General features: G+C 38.3%; 1 protein-coding gene and 1 long non-coding RNA gene across 17 annotated transcripts in view; both read right to left on the bottom strand.

The window, feature by feature from the left end:
- SLC10A7 (solute carrier family 10 member 7) overlaps nucleotides 1–22,845 on the bottom strand; it is a 180,673-nt gene that overhangs the window by 108,692 nt on the left and 49,136 nt on the right. The gene's annotated exons all lie outside the window — the stretch shown is intronic.
- On the bottom strand, nucleotides 1,852–22,842 carry LOC310898937. Its single transcript, XR_014583863.1, has 2 exons — nucleotides 14,134–22,842; nucleotides 1,852–13,117 (listed from the first exon to the last, which is right to left on the bottom strand). It is a non-coding gene; the product is annotated as an uncharacterized lncRNA (long non-coding RNA).

The raw sequence follows: 22,845 nt of genomic DNA, 5'->3' as shown, positions 1-22,845 counted from the left end.
AAACTTATTTCCATCAAAAAACCATATTGTTTCCACCCAGACTCACAATACAACCTAGCAGCCACGGAATCTCTCTCCATTGTTCTATTACCTACACATTAGGTGAACTTTAGAAATTAAGAAGATAATTAAATTATAAAGTGTAATTAATCTAAGTAAGTCACTGAAGAATAATGGATCCAACAGAAAGCTCCCTAATAATCTGCAGATAGAACTATGAAAGAATATAGTGAGTTCAAAAAATAGGCTATAAGGTCAAAGAGACACAAAAACACCTTTTTCACTGAAGTTAGCTTCTGAGTAGCTCAGCAAAGACTCTAGAAATAAGTATTTTATCAGTACAAGCCTTGGTGAACTTATCTGTAGCTATGGCCTTCAAGACCGCTTGGTCAGTCTGAATATTACTTGAGAAATGTCATCTCTGTTGGCAATTAGATGCTTTCTGCTGATCCACTGCCTCGGTATCGTGCATCTGCTTCTTATACAGACAGCTACAACACCATAACGGAGGACACTGTTCTCTTTCTGACTGAACACTTCCAGGCTGCAGAGGAAACAAAGCCTACCCATTCAGCATTTTCTAATGAATCAAGATGTACCGCTGGTGGCTGAGGGATGTAAAATGTCCAACAGCTAGGAGAATAGCCCCAAGCTCTTGCCAAATTATGCACTTCAGTATTATAGATCTGCTAGCAAAATGTATCAGATTTTCCTCCAACATGATACTTATTCCTTTGGACAAAGAGAACAGATAAAAATAAGTTCTTCAACAAAATCTGTCACCCAGCGGAATAAGGTATTCAACAGAGACAGGTTTTCAGGCACAACAGAACACTGGAGAATCTCAGATGACCAGCACAAGCTCACAGTAAATGCAAATGTATTCGCTGACATAAGAAACGTTGGAAAACTTAAGAGAAATAAATTACATTAATATAAATGTAAAATCTTGTTCTATTAGAGAACCTTCCTGAAAAGTTAACCATCCAAGTAATGTGTTTATACAAGGCAAAAAATACAAACTTCCATCATTTTCAAAAAATGCACTGTGGATCAGGCATGATGAAAAACTTCATTATTTTACTGAAACTGTATGATCACCCATGGTCAACAACATACATACAACACAGCTCTCTGTATACTTTGTTTATCCCCATCTCGGGATAACCTCAATCTCAAAATGAAGAACAGTAGTAACTTGCTAAAAAACAACAGGAAAAAAAAAACAACCACCACCCAGAACATGAACTACAGTACCAGTTAGTTCTCCTCCAGTCTACTTGGATTAAGGGAAAGTTTTGCAGATGCATGTTTGTGCATTTGAGTTACCAACAACAGTGTAATGCCATCCAAAGGCAGGATTTCACTTATCACATACTTGCAATTTGAAGGGAAAACCTGTAAAGAGTCCTCTAGTAGCCATCTGTCCTTCTTAGGCCAATACAGTGTAGACAATTATAGCAGGACTGCTTTCAACCTCTTGAACAAAGTACATTAAAAAGGTTTGATCAAATCCTCTTTATGCAATATATGTCACATTCAGTGAATACAAATTGATGACCCTGCCCTTTGCCCTGGCAAACTGTCTTTGTCTTCCACTATGAAATGGCTTATTTGAGCACAGTATTTTTTTTTAAATGTTACCTTAATTGCACATGGAGAGAACACAGACAGGTAAATGTTAATTAAAAAATGAATAGGGTTCTTTAAATGTTCCTGTCCACAATTTTAACTCACTCTCTCTCACATCACGAATATTATCTGTATAATCAAGAGCCAGAAAGGAACGTTATACAAGTAAAAAGAAATGACATAGCCTCAAATTATTTAATAATCCAGTGAAAACATAAATGCTCCTTTTTTTACTCAAAGCACAGATTATCTTTAAAGGGAATACAATAAACTCTTAAAAAAGTAAAAACTATTTTTAATAATTTACAATTCACAAGGCTGCTGTGACTGAAACAGACTGAGAAGCATCACTCCTTTTTGTTCAGCTCACTATGCAAATGGTTGCCAAACAGCTAGAGTAGCTTCTTTCACAGATTCTTCTACACTGTCAGTTAATCATCTTCCTATTTCATCTGTATCCAACCTTCATATACTAACAGAGGAGAAATAAAAGCATAAAAAGGAAGATATAAGTGCTCACCTACAAATTAACAAGGGACTTTGAGCACTGAGTTATTTGCATTATTTGTTTTACAGTAGCGTTAAATGGTTAGATGACCCAATGTGCAAAGAACTATATGTATTCTATTTATCAAGCAGTCTCTTCCCTCAGAAGTATATAACCTGTCTTATGAACACACGTTAAAAAATCCCAGAGGACAAAAAAGAAAGCCAAGAGACAGATAGATATATGAGGGGTTTTGTTTCTTTGTTTTGGTCTTCTTTTTCTTTTTTACTGGATTTCTAACAGAAATCCCTGAAGAGTCAAAGAAGTTACTAGCAATAGCAAGAAGTGAACAAGTGTGCCTATCTGTTCACCTGCTCCAGAATGGAATGGATTCAGCAGACATTTATATAGGAAGTTCAAGAACAAGGTATTGAGATCTAGCACAAGACAAGATTTTTCAAAGTGCGCACCCAGTGCATCCAAAGCATTTAAAATTTGCAGCAAAGACCACTGATTAGGAGGAAGCGTTAAACACCTATTATTTTTGTGCTGACTGCCATTGCTTGAGCACTAAAAAGCTAAGAGCTGGCATTTAATAAAGGACTGGTTACAAGCAGGAGAAACAAAGAACACCGTGTTGACATGCATCTCACAGTTCATACTGACAATGACTAATACAGAAGACTGTTTATTCATCTTTCTGGGGGGAATTAGAGGATCTGACCATAAATAAATGAGGACTGAAGATTCCCCCACTTTGCTTTACCAAGCAGCAGATAGGATCAGTAAGAGGTCCCCTCTGGAGCAATGTAGTTCAAGCTCCACTGTTACAACGTTGGTACTCACACAGAGCATTTCTCCTGCTTTTTGCACAAAAGCCAGAAGAGTTCAGGCTCCACCTGATTTGTGTACTCTAACATTTTTTTCTGGACCCTTTTCTGTAATATCCCTGTCCCTCAGAATCATTACCAAGTCTGAATTTTACTGACAAATTGTGTCAGACGGGCATGACACCCATATCACAGATACTAAAAAATGCAACTGGAAGATTTTAAATAACTAAAAAGAGTAGTTTTAATAATATTAGGAGTGTTGTTTGCATTTATATACCCATTTTGTAATATTTCGTATCTCAACTCTTAACACTACTGAAAAATAAGTGGTTTAAAGTAGCATTATCTTAAAAATATTTGCAGATGTTCCATTCAAGCAAAAAGGGGTTGAAAGCAATATCATTTCTCCAGCTGAGAACACATTCATCCTAGTTGGGGAAAGAAAGAATGCTCTGTACATGATTTGTCATGCGGTCAGGAAGGGAATCCTGCAGAGCCATGAGAAGGACATTATCAGAAAGGCTGTGTAAGGGTATGTGAATGAGCATATAGCACTTCCACTTTTCTAACCACGCTCAGACCTCAAGACTGGAATGAAATATGAAGCTGGCCTGGTTCTTTCCTAGCTATGGCTCGGAGCACTTCAACACTTGACAAGAGAAACTTCAAAATTCACTAAAAAACAAACAAACAAAATCAACTACTACTTCAAACCTTTCTGTTTTCTAGCAAAACATTATTTAAAGAAACCCTGCACTTCTGCACCAGAGCAGCTTTTTCCATTGATTTTCACCAGGGCAGAAATTCTACCTTTTAAGTTTACACAAGGCACAGCTTCACTTTAGTCTCCTGTAGCAAAGCTGACTTAAATAGTAATCCTTAGCCTCTCTTCTTTTGGCCACAGTTAACCAGCTTCTCTTCTTCAGGCATACTCTGGAGACCATTTCTAAAAAGGATCACAGACATGATCCAAGTGGGGAAGATAAAAACCAAGGTTTTGTTTTTAAAGACAGTTCATTTCACAGTGCTGGTTTAAAACGTGGCCCAAGAAAGCAATGTATTGTCACCTCTTTTGCAGTGTGAGAGGAGGGGAAAGCAGGGTTATCACCTCTTAAACCGGTTCTGTCACCACAGAAGTCAGTGAGGAATTGCACCTCAGATTAAAAAAAATTTATATATCATATATGTTTATATATACCTACGTCCCATTTTACTAGATCACACTTCTTTTTTGAAAGGGCTCAACAGAGTTGGTGCCAAAATATCCTGACACGTGCTGGATAGGAACATTTGACACTGTGACACCTGCAGCCCCTGCCTCCATTTACTAAAAGAAACCTTAGAAACAGGGTAACTTGAAATGAACCTATAAATACATTTAGGAAAAGCTAAGGAAAAGTTATCCCTTATTTGAAGCATGTAGTATAATCCCACGTGACTGCAGCATCTGAAGCACCTTTGCTTGCTCTGCTGCTTTGATAAAGCAAGCAAGTAAGAAGCTTAGCGTGCTTCAAAGTTGCCAGGCATCAGCAATGAACTGTGAACAGCTGGGATGTCATCACTGAAATATATAAAACTCCCTAATGCCCATCTTGAATCACTTTGGAACCCATTTTCCTGCCCCCATTTTTTTTCCCAAACAAGATTAGTTCCCAAGTCACAGCATTTCTTTTAAAAGGTCACTTTTAGATGTTCTGATACCTTTTGTAGTTCTATCCACCTAGACAACCTATCAAAATTAATGCATTTCTAATGATCCCAAAATCACGTTGAAGTGACTCTGGTTTGATTTACTGCAGAAACTCTATCCAATGCATCCCACAACATACCCTTCAGCCAGCCATTTCAATTGCATCACTGTTCAGGGCTTTACAAAATGAAATCTGTACCACTGAAGTCTTCTGACCCCACAGAAAGATCTCACTGTGGCAGCTACCATACAGACCACAAGTCTCTGACCTCGCAGTTTACAATTACACTGAGAAGCTTGAGAAAAAGGATATAACCTCAAGCTTGTTTCCTGAAAAGGCTGCCATATCTTATGTTATCTCATATGTTATACTGAAGTTAACTTTTAATCACTCCAAGGTTACAGTGAAAGGCTTGACAGCTCGCTAGAGAGAACACGAGACTTGAAGAAGTTATTTCTAGTAGGCGCGTTTACTAACTTTATTTGTGACTTATCTGGAGACACTTCTCTCTGTAACCCCCTGCCTGCTTTTCACAGCTAACTTTGCCCATTTGGACACATTTTCAGTCCCCCCTGAAAGGAAAACACACCTATTAATCCAGACCAAATAACTCAAGAGTATAAACCTCTAAAATAAATTTTCTTCCAGATATGTTCTCATACACAGCAACTCTCCCAGTGGTTCTGCAGTCCTCATTGATACACTTTTTTTTTTTTTTTTTTTTGCCTGTGCATTAGGCATGAGCATTAAGAAACCTTCAGCTCATACCCCACAGTGCCACCAGAACTATGCTGGCCAGCACAACCACAGTCCTCGCTGTGCTACAGAGAGGCCTGACACCAAGTGGATGGTGTGGCAACTGTGCGAACTGGGCACACCACTATAGAAGGGCTTCCCTCCAGTACAACAGCATTATTTTCCACTAGTTGTAGCATGGACTTTGAATTACAGAGAGGTGGAGGGACTGGAGAGAAAAGGCTGGAAATTAAGACATGGGCTGGGACCTGAAACCACCACCCAATTTGCAGCACACGGAGAGACTTGGGAACCAGCCAGCTTTGACAGGGCAGCTTCTTTAAGCAAGAGAAGTCAAAAACAATGCCAAAAAATATGCCCACTGAGCCAAGGGGGCACGAAAAGCTGCTTGGCATAGATCCAGGACTCCCACCAGCAGCGACAGAAGAACAAGGGGACTGAAGTCTGTGGTCTTCCACAGGCTGAAAGCCTTTAGTTACCATGCGAACAGAATTATGAAATAAATGTGAAGTACACAAATATATTTGTAAAATGCTAAGATCAAACTTAAGCCCTTAGGTTTTGTAGGACACAGAGATAAAGCAGCACATAAAGTTATTCCCATGGTCTGATTACCCAAGCGTTGTCTTCAGCTGTAAATGAGTTCCAGAAGATGCCATTCCCTTTCCCCTTCCATCCAGCCTTTCACTTCTGCTCCCACAGCCTGGAATACCATTTTCTCGCTTGTCCGATTTATCATACTGTACTCTACTGACACAGTTAGGATGTAAACCAGAACGAAACACAAGAAAGCCACAACAGCCATAGAACAGGTTATTTCAATAGCCAGACCAGGTGCGTCCTCCAGCCCAGCCCCGCAGCTAGTTGCATTAGAACAGAAGACAGCACAGCAAGCTGCAAGGGATGTGCAGAATGAATGGCCCCACGGTGTGCTAAGGAGAAGGGGAAATTCGCATGTTCTCTTCTTTGGCTTCCCTGGATTTACAAGATGCTACAACTCCAATATCACTACAGGACTGTCAGCAGCAGGAACCAAAGCAATGAAAGGTTCCCCCAGCCCCCTCTTGCCCCACCCCCGAAGAGTAAGTGAAAGTGAAGAAAAAAAAATCTTCTAAACTGCCTCTTCCTCACAAGTGTTAAACTGATCTCTCAATTATTGATAGCTCACTTTCTCAAGTGACTGCCAAACTGGAAGCTGTCCAAATCTGTATTTATATTTAAAGATAACAACAGTCAATGAGAAGTATACTTACAGCCTTATTAAAAAAAAAAGTGAGCAGGACTTATGTCAAGCATCTTTGCAATCTAGCACTGGGAGTGGATTTGCTGTTTTCCACTATAATTAATCTAATTGAAAATTAGAAAAAGATTAAACCTACTCCTATTTAAAATTGGCAGCCTCACATTAAATTGTCATTTATACCAGTACATTAAGAGCAAAATGAAGCTTTTGTAAATGTTTTTGCTTAACATGGCAGTGACATATTCAGTGTGAAGTTCAGTTTTATCTTGTTATATGAAACAAATGTAACTTGTATAACATCACTCTAAATATTATATTGCTATGAAAAAGAACACGTGAATGTGCAGATTAGAATTCATAAATAAAAAACAGTGAAAAAATGATGGCTCCAGAAGTTAAATTAACTGAACAATAATTCTCTGTGGCTACACTTTAGCAGTTTCACCAGTCAGCCTATCAGCTGTGAATGCTGGGGGGAGAAAAGAGAGATATTGCATAAAGTGAAAATAAAAGTCTTCTCTTGTGAAAGTCGATACATCATCTTAAGCTAGAAAAAATGGTCCCTAAACATCCGTAACTAAAATCAGTAATTGTCATTAAAAGCTCTCATTATATAGAGTAAGCGTAATTAGAGCATCTTGCCCGCACAGGGTGCAGCACACAGAGGATGCTAGAAGGATTCATAAATTAGTGCCAAATCAGTCTCATTCCCATCTACCATGTAATCTGCTGTAAAAGAGAAAAATTGTATTTACACGCATTAAGGCAAAGCCCACTGGCCTCTACAAAATTAGCCTAAACACGAAATGCAGTTATTTGAGGGACTCCCTATTTCATTATGTGTCTTAGAAATAAAGGGATAAAGTTTGCCATCAATAACACTGAACATATCTGCTGAACCCCGCAGATTCCAGGGCATTAATAATTTAAACTCTTATGGGAATTTTGTCATGGTGGAGATAGGACTTGTCTGCAAACGGAGCTCAGGGGATGTTCAATATGATCTATTCTTGTATACACACACAATTGCTACATTTATCATGATGCAGAGGAAAAGAATGGCTCTTTCTTAAGGACTTCAGAAATGTTTTTTCTGTAATTTACACAATAAAATCTCTGAGTATTTCTAATAAAAAAAAATTCGGCTTCTAAAAAGATACTGTCATAAGAATTACACTGAAAAGGTTTTTTCTCTCCCCATCTCTATCACTCAAGCATGCACACCGGTGTTCAACACATTATAAAGCAGGATGAAAAGTCAGCAATCCAGCCTGCTGACAGCAGTGCTGTCTGTGTAAGACGTTACTGTAAGCACAGATAGTGTATGAGATTATGGCCTAAACAAATAAAACTGCATGTTTGCCTCAAATATTTATACTTTTAAATGCAAATCTAATAGCTCTGTATGTAAACCAGCCAGTTGTGCGCACAACTACTAGACCTCGGTGAAAAATCTCCTTTTGCACTTGCCAATAGGAAGCACAGAAAGCACATATCCTCTTGAGACCCTTGTGCTGTTTGTGTAACACAGACTGAATTCAGGCTTTCGTGCAGTAGCTAATCCAGGGCAGCTCCAGGTATGGACACATTCATGCTGGAACAAGAGTTCCTGTGTTCTAATTTACCAGAACCATTTTTCATACCTGTGTTCTAGGATGGAAGTATGCTCAGAGTTCAAAACAATTAGGTAAGAAAAACCTTCCTTTTTACAAGCCAGTCCTAATTCTTACAATAGTTTTTGCGGGGGGGAAAAAAAAAACACAATTCTGTCCACACGCTTTTAACACACTCACAAGCACCCTCACTGTGCCAGACATACCCAATTCAATCTGTATCACAGCTCCTGCACAGCACAAGGACTGACACTCTATTGCAAAGCTGGGGCACTAGAGAAGCTAAAGAAGTACTTAAAAATGAAGGAAGTACCTCACAATATTTAACTTCCTAAATCTCCATTAAAAGAAAAAGCCATTTCTATCAATGAATTTTTAAGCGATAAGAAAAAGAACCTTAATAGCACAAGGCACGCCTCAGCATCTCAGTCCTTCTGCTAGTTAGGTTTTCACCATGATTTTAAAATAGTCCCTGCAAAACCTGGAGAATAGTGTCCAAAGGCTTTACAAGATTACTGCCTGATTATCTATAAAAACCAAACTCCCTGTGAGTTCAGTTCAAGAACTTGATCATATAATTTCATAGAACAATTATTTTTCTATTGGGATATTCGTAAGAGAATCGGTCTGGAAAATCTAATTCCAAAGTTTATCACTATAGCAGCTTCTGTTTGAAGTTAGCACCCTGAAGAGCTATGTTCCTGTCTCAGATTAAACGTGCTGTGTTAGTGTTGGCTCTCCAATGATCACTTGACCGAGGCCTCTGCATTTCTGACGACGAGGAGGAGCCACAGGAGGGAGAATAACAGACAGGCAGAGGATGCGTGGCAATTGCGCAGAGGGAAGGCTGGGACAGCTGCGGTGTGTGTGCCCCTTCCTGGAACAGGAGCTGCCAGACAGGGGATGCCTCAGGGTAACCCCACGGCCTGACCCAGACCTTGCTGTTCGTCCTTCTGCGCCAAAGCCACCGCAATCCAAGCACTCCCCAGAGATCTGCCAACCCTGCACCTCCCATACATCATCTTAACTTAAACCTACCATGCTCCAGGCCCCTCCTGTCCCCAAACCCTTTTCTGTCACAAACCTCTTTTAAACTGCTTGGACACATCGGTGCTCAACTGAACTCAGATGGCTGATGGATCTGCCTCTTGCTCACTCTCCAAAGAGGAAGAAACTCCTTCCTCTGACAGGGCTTTAAGAAATCCATGCACCAGGTGTATATACCCTAAAATTTACCTGGGCAACCTATGAGCAAAGACAGTGACTACCAGAGGTCAAAATATATGCCTAAAAGAAGTCTTAATCTTTATCACCCTAATTTAAGGTGCTCAAACTGCATTTGTAAAATGTTAAGGCAGTAGTGGGTTTTTCCCCCCATCAGTGATGGCCTTTTCTGCCCATAAAAGAAAGCATAGCAATTGGAAGAGGCTGTAGAGGGGTTTAAGGGCCTTTAAAACAATTGCAACAGCAAACACTGGGCTTGAGATGTTCTCAGTACAAGCTCAGCTGCCACGGGAGCTGTGCTGTCATCTGAATTGCCTTAACAACTTTAATTCTGACAGTTAAAAGAGATCAGATTGGAAAATAAAATAAAAAGAACCAACAAATGCTTTGCAAGCATTTATGATGCAATAATTATGCCGCAGCTTGTGGTAGTAGGACTCTGATGATCTATTTTTCCAAATGGCTTTGGAGTGATGTATCCCATTTTGACAGACCTTTGTGAATGAGGGCAGCATCAGCCCCCCATTAACTATTTGCTTTAGGGTAAGCAAATTGAGAAACTAATGATGAAACTGTGTTTTAGTTTTCTGACTTGAATACACAAACCAATTGGTTATATTTTGGAACTGGAAGACAAAACAGCTAGGACCCAAGGCACACAGGCCAGTTTTGCTGGCAAGCCTGCACTAAAATTAAGAAGGGACCAAAAAAAAAAAAAAGGAAAAAAAAAGAAAAAAAGAGCAGTAAAACCATACTTGCATTTTAATTGACTGAGTAAACTAAGCAATATAGCCATACTCTAAATGTTAAGCTTCATCTACATTTTATTATTTTACATGCTACTTGTGTTTCAGTGATGCTCTTAGCTTATCTTTTAACTATCTACTACAAATATGGAAAGCAATAGTAACAAATGCATTTTACCCATTATTTCACACAAAATTTCTTTGTTAGGGACACCACAGTCTATAAAATGAATTATCGATACACTTTTGCTCTGCTTTAATTGGCTTGCAAACTAAGAATGAAAGATGGACAGAAGCTGGTCCTCAGAGTTTATGACCAGAAAAATCTTACTGAAACACTACATACAAATTAACACTAGAGTAAAGTAAGCATCATTACTTTGCTAACTGCTTCATTATAGTGCATTATCTGGATTATGAAAGCACACAGTAGTCTTTCTGGGAACTTTACAGGACTTGATATAATTTTGCACCCAGTTCTGCAGCACAGCAAAAGATACAATGACTGCCATTGAAGGAACAAAACCGTGCATCTCTACGTACCAGTTCATAGAAACTGTAGAGAAACAGAGTTTAGTCCAGGTGCCTGTGGGCAGACTGAACAGGTAGTGAGAATGACTGAACATCTGGGATTTATTCATTGCTCTTATGGAAAAAGTAGATAAATACAAGACATTTATAAACATTTATAGTCTTTTCGAACTTCAAATGACTGGTTTGCCAGCTGGGTGCTGTCTACCTAGAAGGAAGCATTGGACAGACACTTGGATACGTTCCACCCTTTACAACCAACTTTTCTCAGCCATAGACAGGATATTTACAGACTCACAAACCAGCTCTTCCAGTCTGAGCAGAACTGCTGCCAATGCAACTATCACACCCTGTGGGCTGATGGACAAAACAATATTGTCTTAAAAAAAAAAAAACAACATTAATTTAGAATTAGCAGATCCAGGAACTACCTACTAACAAAAATACTGCAAAAGTTGTCCATTTCTTGTAGTCATTCGAGGTGATGGAGGCCTGCTCTACGCCCCTGTTATTGCCTCCCTCGATGGTCAGACGCTACCCAGGCTGTTGCAGAGATCCTACCTCTCTCTTCTCCTGTGACAGTCACAAGTGAGAAGAAAATGGACTGTCCCTTATGCTAAGCAAGGGCCTCAGCCCTGTTCCTCTTTCAGAGTTAAAATCTCTCAATCCACTTCCAATTCTACTTACTGAGAATTAGATCTCCTACAGATTGATTACTAGCTCCAGGCACCTGATAAGTCATGACAAAATTAAATTCACAGGCTAGTACAGTTTATTAGCAGGTCACTGAGTTACTAGAAGAAAAAACCCTCACCCCTCTCTGAATGCCGTCCTACCAAAACCCTAACAAGCTTTACACCAATAAGGCACCTATATATCATGAGCAATACTGACCACACAAAGCCTGGGAAGTGCAGTAAAGAATGACCTGTAAATTAACACCTTACACCACTTTCACAGAAGTGTTCTTAAGGATCAAGTGAAATTAAATTTCCCAGTGTCCGTGGATTTGTACAGCAACACTACTAACGTTGTCTTCCCCTTCACTCACACAAATTGTCCTAACCCACAATTGTGTGCTTGCATCGTATGTTCCTGTAAAACACCTAACTGGCAAATAAACTAACACTGCAAATATATCTAGCTCCATTATATACTCCCTTTCCACAGGGAAACTTATACAGCAAAGCAAATTCTGTTAGCTGTTCAACATGTACAGTTAAAGGAGTTACAAGGAAAAAAAATCTTAAATGCACAAGGACCTTCTCCCTAACTGCTGCACTGTTTCACACAATAAGATTAATAATTTAACTATCTGCAACTTCATATGTGCAGGGCACTGCAAGCAGACCAGTGGCATTTTCACTTCAAATTTATATAGCCTTTAGTCAGTACACTTCATCTGCATTTCTAACACCTGCTTCAGTTGGCTGTGAAGTGCAATGTTATCTTTAAAATCTTCTTTCATCTTTGTACTGTCCATCTAACAAAAAAATATATGATGGGGGATAATTATTTGACTTTAAAAAGGATATGAAACTTTTCACGTTTTTTGATCATTTCTTGAAAGACATGTTCATATATTTGACGTTCCATTTTATTAAAAGGTAGGATTAAAAAAAAAGAAAACTGGCTTTCACATTATTCATGTTATCTAATCCTACGTAATATATTTCTCTTTTGAATAGTTAGCGTTCACTTTCTAGACAGCACTAAAAATGCGGGATATTAACCACACCACAATTAAGCAGTGAGGCACGACAAGGCGTGCATTTTCAGGGCATTAGCACATGCCTTAAATGCACCAGGAGGAAGAAGTTAGAGTGACTTTTCCACTGAGGTAGGCATCAACACCAGCACCTGTGGCATATCACAGTGCAAAGTGATACATGAAGAGGATACAGAGGGGTGAAATGACATGCAGCATTCATCCAGTGGGTTTATGTTGGGCATAAAAGCTGTTCCCACTCAAACACAGATGCATGGTCTCAGTCAAGATAAATACTAGCAGAAAAAAGGTATTCAGTGGAAGTGTTCATTGCTGAGCTTTCAAGACATTGGTTGAGAAACAGAAGATAGTACACAGCACAGTTCATAAAAACAGAAACAACATCCCATCTTCATGTATTAACATAGAAAAATTTCTATTTGACGTGGGGCGGTCACCACATTTGGATACAAGTAAAAAGAAAGTATTGTTTTTATGGGAAGTAAAAAATGTCAATTTTTCAAATGGTTAACACTGTCAGAGCTCACACATCGCTTTTCAGTGCAACCCTGTTTTGTATGACTTACTCAATTTTCAGACGATCAAGTCGGATGATCATCTAGCCTGTCCTTTCCCTTTGACCAAGATGGTACCTTCAGAAAATTTTATAGAAAAGAAATTTTGTGGTACAATCTTTTTAACAAATTAACAATTTACTTACCATTACAGGAAAGTAAACAGAGGGTGTGTGGGTGGAGAATTAGAATAAAGTCTGAAGATGCTATGAGGTGGAAAGGAGCCAAATTTGCTCACATTTCATCCCAGAAAGGTGATAAACTCTATGAGCAGACCTAAGTCTCAAGGGAGGTGAAGGAGCAATCTCCAGGACAGTACGTACCCTCCCCTTGCCTTTTTTTTAAAAAAAAAAAAAGTTAAAATGAAAAATTAATTCTACTGACAGAACATTGTTAAAAGAAGCCAGGTAATGACAGACCTTTAATACAAATATTTCTCCCCCTCTTTCACAATAACTGTCATTCCCAAATCTGTACCGTTAAGGATGAAAGCTGTAAGTTGTTTTGAAAGTTTGAAAGAGCTTAAGTATAAATAATAATGAAAGAAGCCTCTCCACAACGTGAGCACAGCCATTCAAAAAAATTCATGAACTACTGCTGTCTCATACCGAAGGGTCACAATGGTTTTCCCAAACTGCTTTTTTTAAAAGGTCAGTAATAAATAACAAACACAAATTTCCAAAGGATCCAGCTTTATGATAACCATGCCTTCCTTGCTTAAAATTTTGTGAAAGCTTTTGACTTAGCCTCCAGCACTTCCAATAAGACACTATTTGTCACCGTGAGAGCAAGAAGAATGGTTTCCAGCCAGTCAGTGTAGAGCAACAGTGACGTCCCTCTTGCTCATACCCCATGCAGCTGAGTACTGCCAACCCATGGACTGCAGAGCCTTAAACAGGCACTGCTAGGCCAAACAAAAAAAAACACCACAAAGAAAAAAGAAAATCAACCAAAAAAAAAAAGCCCACCACCCAGATCCAGCCAGAGCTCTAATCTGGGCCAAAAATCAATAGGCTCAATAAATAAATGTGTTTGGGATTTTTTTTTTTCCTCCCCCCAAAGAATCAACTTAAGGTAAAAGAAGGTCCACATACAATGATACAGCACTGCCATTGTTGATCGTAAGTGGATGTCATGAAACATGCATACTGCTTTCTAGGAGTCAACTCTTGCCAGCTGCTGAATCCACATCTGGTGGATACAGAAGGAGAAAGAGCTCCATGCTGCATTACTGATTACTGCATCCATGTAGGTGATTCTGCAAAACACTATGTTAGAACAAAAACAGATGCAAGAAATGAGTCCTCTGTGCAGTGTTATCAGTTCCAAATGCTGGTGAAGTAGCAAAAGACAGGCATTTAAATACTTCTGTTCCAAATTAAGGAGTGATTCCTCTCTACCCATCCCTGCTTCCCCAATACAGACACTCTTCTTGTGCAAGAGATTAACAGCTGCAGGACACAGGAAGGATCACTGCTCCTTTTCAATCAGAAGCCAAAATTTCTGGGGAGCACATTAACAGTAGATCCTAAAAAAAAATTCATTTTCTTTTGATGAATTTTTTAAAATGGATGGGGGAAATTATATATTTTGTGCATTTCCAAATCTTTCTGCAGGGAACATTTACCCTTCAATCAGGCGAAATGACTACATGCTTATATACAACCACAGCCCTAGAGGAATGCAGTTTTGCTTCTTCTAGTACTAAATGATGCTACAGAAAGAGCAAAATAAAAAACAAATTGTCCTTCATACAGCCTCCTTTCTCAACTTCTCCTTCATGCACCAACCTAAGGTAAAGAACCAAAAAATTTAAACATCTGGTTCCCAGAGACACAACCACTTACTTGCAAGAAGTTTAAATCTTATTTTGCAAATAAACTGTTTAAATTTTTGTGTAAATTTTCACCTTTTTAAACAAAGTATGCAAACAGTTCTCCAAATATTTGTTGGAAACTTCACAGGGCAGCTTATCAACGCCATATTTTTTTTTTTTAACTATCTTTGAATAAGTGATATGAATGACGTCATCCCATGATACAAACTTCAGCGACCTGACTAAAAGTTGAACATCTTGATCTTAAATTTGTAACAGAACTACTGATATTTCATCCTGTTAATTTTATTTTCTTTCTCTTGGAGTAGAAAGACAGGAAGTCCTGAAAAAACAAAAGCCAAGAAGCATCACAAACTAGTATCAGGACCTTTTCAACGTGATGACCTGCACACAAACGCCACCTCAGTGCAATCGTTTTGTCATATCCTAGGCACTAAGAAAAAGTAGGCAGAACTAGAAAAAAAAATCTCCAAACATTCTTTTGACAAAAATGGTGCATTTTTACTCTGAAGAGGATAATGATGAATTCTACAAATTATGACAAAAGTAATCTTAGACAACAAACTGATTTTATGCTAGGACTGTGTATAGGCACAGACGTGATTTACATACTAATCCAACAAATCGCCTGATTATATAACAATATTAAACACATACGTCTCCTCCTCCAGATGTTCCCCAAATGATAGTTACCAAAGATGCATATTCTCATGACTGTTATTCATTAGCATTCATTTAAAATGAAATCAAGCTTTTTATGTTTCCAGTATTCAATTTCCATTAACAAGAGAGAAAATTGCACCATAGTCAGTCCGAGGGCACTTTCATCTCCAGTTTCAATGCACTATGTGATCAGAAGAAATATGCCAGATCATAAAATATAAGGTACTTTGAATGCTCAGTTTTAGCTCCTGAAACTTCACACCCTTAACTTTGCAATTCATAAATGACAACTGGACTGGAAGAATAAAGCAGCCTGAACTCTCCTGCTATCTTTCTGATTTACAACTAGCAGCCTGAGGTCTGCCTCTGAAATTTCTCCAGCAACTTCCACTTTTACTGCTTGTTTTACTAACTCAAGAAACGCTACTACACAAATACCCTCCGCTACTTCTTTCCCTGAGAGCCTGTTTATCTATAAAACTGGCAAAGATTTTTTTTTTTTTTGGGGGGGGGGGGGGGGGGGGGGGGCAAAGGGGAAATAATATGACACGGAATCAATGTGCTGTCTCAAAACCAGTCACTAAGTTCCACGTCAAGGTAGAGCACTAGATGGTGATGCTGACCAAAAACGTAGGTGCAAGAAAAAAATCCTGCCCACTGTTGTTTATCGTGAGAAAGAGGAAAAAATGGAATGCACAAATCTGTTTATCTTTCAAAAAGATGGTGGTTAATTACTTTTGGGCTGCAAAGAGAATGCAAAGAGATATTTAATTCTTGCTACCTTTAAATAACCCTTTTTTGGAAGAATTGGGTGCTTGAGTCCCTTAAGACCAACGGAGATGAATTAATTAAATGTTCAGTACCAAAAGCTAATGGGAAAACTAAGAAAGCACTAAGAGTAGCGACAGCCCACGCCATTTATAAACAGTTGACGGCTAATAGATTCATTTTTTCTTACTACATAGATTTCAATGCATTTTCCTTTTAGCCATTGAAAAAAAAAATACAGGGACTAATCACTGGTCTTCTAGAAGATACTCTTTTTTGAAGGCTTAATAGTACATTTTCTTTCCTCCTGGTTACTGTTACCTGCCCCTCCTCTCCATGACTTTTCAAAGATAACCAAACGCAGGGCTGTTGTTTTTGAACTGGTTCTCAGATAGTCTGTGCCAGCCAGCTGTGTAAATCCCTACTGACTTCATTGGTCTTTTCAAATAGACTGTCAAACACACCACACATCACCTAGACATTAATACTCAGATTTCCAGTTATTCCTCTACATGATTTCTCTCAGTCCCTTGACAGTAGGATCTAATTTGCTTCTACTTAACTTTCTGACCATCATATCCTTATACTTACTTTTTTATTTTAAAGGAGCTCAGTGTTGCTCATAGGAAGAGATATTTTTTTTTGTAAACAGTTCTGACTGTTTCTGCTGCCCATTCTGTCATCTCTGCTTTTGGAGAGAGAAAGTATACTGGGATTGGTGCACATGGCTAGCCATCCCCGCAGTAGTCATGTGCATCCAGGGCCCTTAAGCCCACACTAACCAGTTAACAGGTCTCTATCACAGCAAGCTTTGTTACTCTGCCTTGCTTGTACCAGAAAGAGTATATGCTAACTCAAGCCTAAGGATTAAACTAAGCATGCTGTACACTGAAAGAACAAGTACACAATAAGAGTGAAGACCTACGTGTTTTAAAATGCTACTTGGTAGGCCTGGAAAGAGCTGACGATGTCCAAATTTACACTGAGATTTCAGATCAAGCTAGCAGAAATCCAAATGAGGATGCTAAATAACAAGAGAAAGTTACAGTAAGACAACGTAAGTGGGCTCCCAATTCCATGGAATCCAAACTCTCCCTGCCTGGTACAGAATACCTGGCCCAACGACTCACTGCTGCTGAGATCTGCCATCTCCTTCCACTCATGCAAAAACCCATCCTTCAAGGCTGAGGTGGATTCCCAAGTGGCTGATTAACTGGGAGAACTTGCTCAGGATTTTTGAGAATTCAGACCAGCAGCTCCACTGCACTGTTTCACAAAAGGAAGAGGAGACAACTAGGAGACAACTTCTGAAAGGGCGGTGGCACAACATAAAGCTGCTCCGCTTTGCAATTAAACACTACTGAATCCAGAATTCAGCACCTCTTGTGTACAGAATTTCTTGGCAAGGTTTTCTTGTAAACAGCTAACACAGTAAAAAGGGAATCCCAGAAGACTGCTCTGCCCCCTTCTCATACTGCAAAGACACAAGTAAAAGGGAACGAAGGGGTATACATTTACCTGATTTTAGAAAAATATTTACAATGTTCATGATAGAAATCATTAAGCCAGGTAAGGTTATTCATTCCAGAAGTAACTGAGATGAAAAAATATTAAAAAACAAAAACAAAACTAAACCATTCAATGTCCATTAAGGTAAAATAAATAAATTCAGCCAATTGGTTATTTCCATATGGGTGGATTTCTTTAAATAGTAATGAAATCATTGCTAAAAAATCCATTGTTATTAAAATAAAAAAAGTTGGCTCAGCCTACCAAAATTAGATTTGTAAGTTGCTGGTCATTCCCATAATTAAATCTGTGTCACAAATTTGCAAGAAAAATGGACACTATGACTAATGCATTTACTTGCTGCACTAGTGCTGTCAGGCTGTGTAAATCATTATGCCTGCTAAAACAGAGTAGATAAGAATTCCATACATTTTCATTAACCAACTAGGCTTTGTGTATGTGTGAGAAGCTAACTTCTATACTCCCTTCCAGATTTAGCTTTCATTTGAAAGACAATGTACATAAAAACACTAATCTTGGTTCGATTAGCCAAATTACTGCTCCAGAAATGAAATGTTTGAGTTTTTTGAACAATATGAACCATCTCTGTCTCCTTAGAATGATGTCAGATAAAACAAGAAAGCCATACATACATACATATTTAATTTGGACAAAGGAGATTAATGAAATGAAACACACCTGGAATGGGTTCCTTCCTTCAGGCTGACTGATGTATCCTGGACAATGAACTTACGGTACTGCCTAGGTTTCAATACAGAAAGCGAAGCTAATCCACAACAGCATCATAAGAAGTCTCAACCAACATTCACTCATTCTTTCATTTTTGGGTGTCCTTAGCTCTGTTTTTTTCAGGAGTGCAACCAGATCAGAGCCCTCTAAATCCCCTCTTCTCTGCTTGATTTCCTGTCACCACAGACCTTCAGATTTTGGTTACAGTTCTTTGTTTAAGATGAAGCTGATGGTTGTTCTTTTCATACGCAACGTTCATAATCCCAAGGTGCCAAAGAATCAGAACATTCACTCATATCACAAGCTGGATATTGTTACAAGTTTCTAACCCACTGTCTCAAGTAGAAAGTAGATTAATGAGACAGAAAGAGGTAAGACAACAGACTTTCTGGTCTAGCACTGCAGAACATTTCATGAAGACATCGTCTTCAAGGTTTTCAGCCCTCTCCTTCTCCCATGCAGATGGCATATATCCCCTTAATTTGAGCTTAGCTCTCAAACTGAGCATGCAGCTCCACTTCAGTGCAAGAACAGCCTCTATGACAGGCTGTGCCTTGGTGAACTTAAAGCTAAAGAAGCTGAGACATCCTGGTAAACAAAGCGGAACAATCACCAGCACAGCATGTTTTGCAGCATTGCTCTGTGCTTTGGACTTTAACCAGCGTTATTTTTCTGTGGCAGCACAACTTCTAGAAGCAGAATATAAATGCTTAGGAATTGTGGTAACGCATACAGTGGTAAAAATCTCAGCAAACCCATACTGAACATCCCAATCCATCTTTAGGTGCAAAAGTATCCTCGCCGGTAAGTGGAAGCAGCTATCTCAGTGCTTTTCAACTCAAGCAGACCCTGCCGTGCATTTGTATGCTTTACAGAAGCACCCTTACTGATAACAAACCACCCAGTATTAGTAAAACACTATCAAGATTTTATTAAAACCCCATTAAGAGGAAAAACTGAAATCACTTATTAAGTTCCACAATTATTGTAAACCAAACTGTTTAAGTGAGGGAAGGAGATAATGATATTAACTACCCAACTCAGAGCAATCCTCTGTGGTATGATTTTAAATATTCTCTTGGCTGAAATTTATGTAAATTGAATTCATCTATCGTTAGTTATTACCAGTCTAGCTATATAAAAACACTTTTCTGTAACAATTAGTTCTTTAAAATCCTGTGTTTTAATTAGACCTGGGACATTATTAAATTAAGTGTAAATATGTACAATCTCATTCCATGCATTCTTTTGCTGGCATATTTACAGGAATATAGGTTTCAGAGGAGTTTAAAAGGAATTACTTTGCTGTTGTTTGGTAGTTTATTTTCAATCTCCTTACCAGTGAAAACACCTCTGAGTACTTAATCTAAGAATATTCAGCCCATCAAGACATATTTGGTGGCTGAACATTTTGCACATCACAACGTGTTCTTTTACATCCAAATAAGCTCATCTCAGTACCACTAACATTAAGGTGAGACTTTTCCTGCAGACATTTTGTTCCACAGTTTATTTTCATTTAACTTCTCAGGGACCATTTACCAGTCAAAAAAAAAAAAAAAAAAGAAGAAGAAGAAAGCATAGCACATCTTTCTGCCCTTTTCAATCAGTTTGCTTTACACTATCACACACAAGCGCTGGCCCCACAGAGCACAGCCTGAGAACAGAGAGCAACGTACTGTCCTCCTGGCTTTGTCAGGGCTACATGCAAAAGCAGCAACCTGCCCATGTGCTTCAGATTGCAAGATTTGGAAAGGAAGAAAGAATGCAATCTTGCCGATGGTCAGATCCTCCCAAACTAGCTCTAGGACATGTCTATGGCTATGGTCACAAAGATACTTTAATGCACGTAAGCCTATGCACAGACAACGTATCAGGCACTAATAAGAAAAATGCAAAGGCAATTTACGTTCATTACGAAGCAAAGATGTATGAAGAAGTAGGATCTCCAACTATAGCCAGCTGAGCCTCTAAGCTAGACACTGATACAAACTGATGGATTTCCAAAAATACCGCTTGGAACTTCTACCATCTTCTCAGTAATATGCCACTTACTTTCATATTTTACAGAAGCGCTTTCACTTCAAACAAGTTGATATATGTTTGATGCTCCTCAGGTTGTTTATGGAAAGCTTACAAAATAAGTAATTGATCAGATCTAGTGAACGTTCAGGATCACTCAGTTAAAGGCCATGTAGACTACAGCACTGTAAAAACTGTGAACAACTCTAGCAACTTATTACAGTCCCTGTCCTACTACCTATTGCTCCTGCATTTTCAGTCACATTTCACCCTATCATTATCATAAATGGAAAAGTTTGTCAAAGGAAAGCTTTAAGTAAACATATTTGTGATTTGTTTTCTGTCCTATATACATATTACCCTACACAATCATGCTTTCAAATTAGGATACCACAGTAGCTGTCTAAATGTTTATATATATTTGTGACTCAATAGTGGCCACTTTCTTTAATTTTATTTTAAAAATCAGTAAATAGAGAAAAATAGCTGGTACTATGGCTTAATTTTAGCTAATCTTTAGTATATTTGAAAAAGGCTTTCCAGGGAATTATTTAAATAAGAAGGTCTACAACAATGCTACTCCAAGATTTCAAAAATATATACCTAAAGCCAATAAAATATAAAATATATGTACATTGTGAAATATATGTATTGTATATCAATAAATACATGGAACTTTCCAGTGACCAAATTAAGAAAACAAAGATCAAAATCAGGAATATTGCATGAACCCACAAACTACCTCAGCTTCTGAAACTGACATTTCTTCAAAGACTTACAAACAGGTTCTAGAAATTAAAATATGTATATGTTACTTGACTAGGATCCATCATTGCAGTCAGATGCTCTGGGGCCTAAATTCTTATTTGAAGTCAAAAGCCATTCTCCTAATGACAGCTGAACTGAAGCCTTTGGGTATTCCAGGAAACCTCCTGAACTGAAAGCTAGGGACAGCAGAGAAACCAGAGCTTGTGCCAAGCAACAAGACAAAATGCCATGCACACACAAAGACTTGGAAGTCACATTAAAACTGGGATTCTGCAATCGGAAGCAGAAAGTACTTTCTTCTAGAGGACACGATAGGAGACAAAAAGGAGCAAGTATTTGGGGACTGATACTTTGAAAACATGAATGGCCATCCATACCCACAGAACTTGTTTCTATCCTCCTAACTGTAAACTATTCCCTAAAAAAACAAACAAAGAAAAACAAACAAACAAACAAAAAACCACACAGCAGCACAGTGCACAACTTCACAATGCCAGGCACCTTACTCTCTTGGTGGTATATCTTTACACACCTAAACTTCCCAACTCCAGCTTTTCCTAATAAAAATACACATAAAGTGAGTTATTTTGCACCTGCAGTTTTCATTTTAATTTCCTAATCTGAATTGTTTGTCATTCATTCATTTTATATGTCATCATCCTCTTTCTGGAGATGTAAAATTCAAATCACAAATGCACACTTTTAAACATGCACAGATTTTAGTAAATATGAGCAAATTCAATTATTATCTGCTCAAGTAAATCAGTCACAGTAGCTTGCCTACGTATAAAATAATTAGTATTTAATCCTTAATGTCTCCCTAACAATCAAATAAATCTATTCTTCTTTTCTTCACAAATATGCCTATTTAGTGCTCTTAACAGCGTGCCATCTGAATCTTGGCAGACCACCAGGCCCACAGATACTGTTTTAGCTTTTCACAGAAACAGCTGTATTTCCAGCGGGATTGATTGCTTTCCCATATCTAGCTATTTTAGTGTGCTCCTCAGAGACACGGAGTGGCTTCACTGACAGTGAAATATGCTAAACAAATGACATGTCACTGAGTAAATTAGCATCTACTCTCTGATCAGCTGGGTCATGTTTTCTTTTCAAAATCCACGGCCTCCTGATAGAAAATAATGAGTATTTGATGGGCCTTATTAGAAAAATCAATATATTGATGCCCATGTCTGAAACATCTGCATAATAATAGATTCTGTTAACCCATTAAGGAGAAAATTAAGATGTGTTTACACGTTATTAATTTACCATGATTAGTGGCAATTTATTCACTACTTTTCTCAAGAGTTTAACAAAAAGAAACTGTAATATCTGTATTTAATGACATGGTGAACTAAATTGAAAGACGATTCAAATTTCTGCCACACGAATAGCACAATTCCATCAACACCAGGGTTAAAAACACAAACATACCAATGGCATTGTTTTAAATAAGATTATTAAGGCACTTATAAATACAGCATTA

The sequence above is a fragment of the Anser anser genome (genome assembly GCF_964211835.1).
Source record: "Anser anser genome assembly, chromosome: 4".
Classification (NCBI taxonomy): Eukaryota; Metazoa; Chordata; class Aves; order Anseriformes; family Anatidae; genus Anser; species Anser anser.
This window is presented reverse-complemented; position numbering and strand designations above follow the sequence as displayed.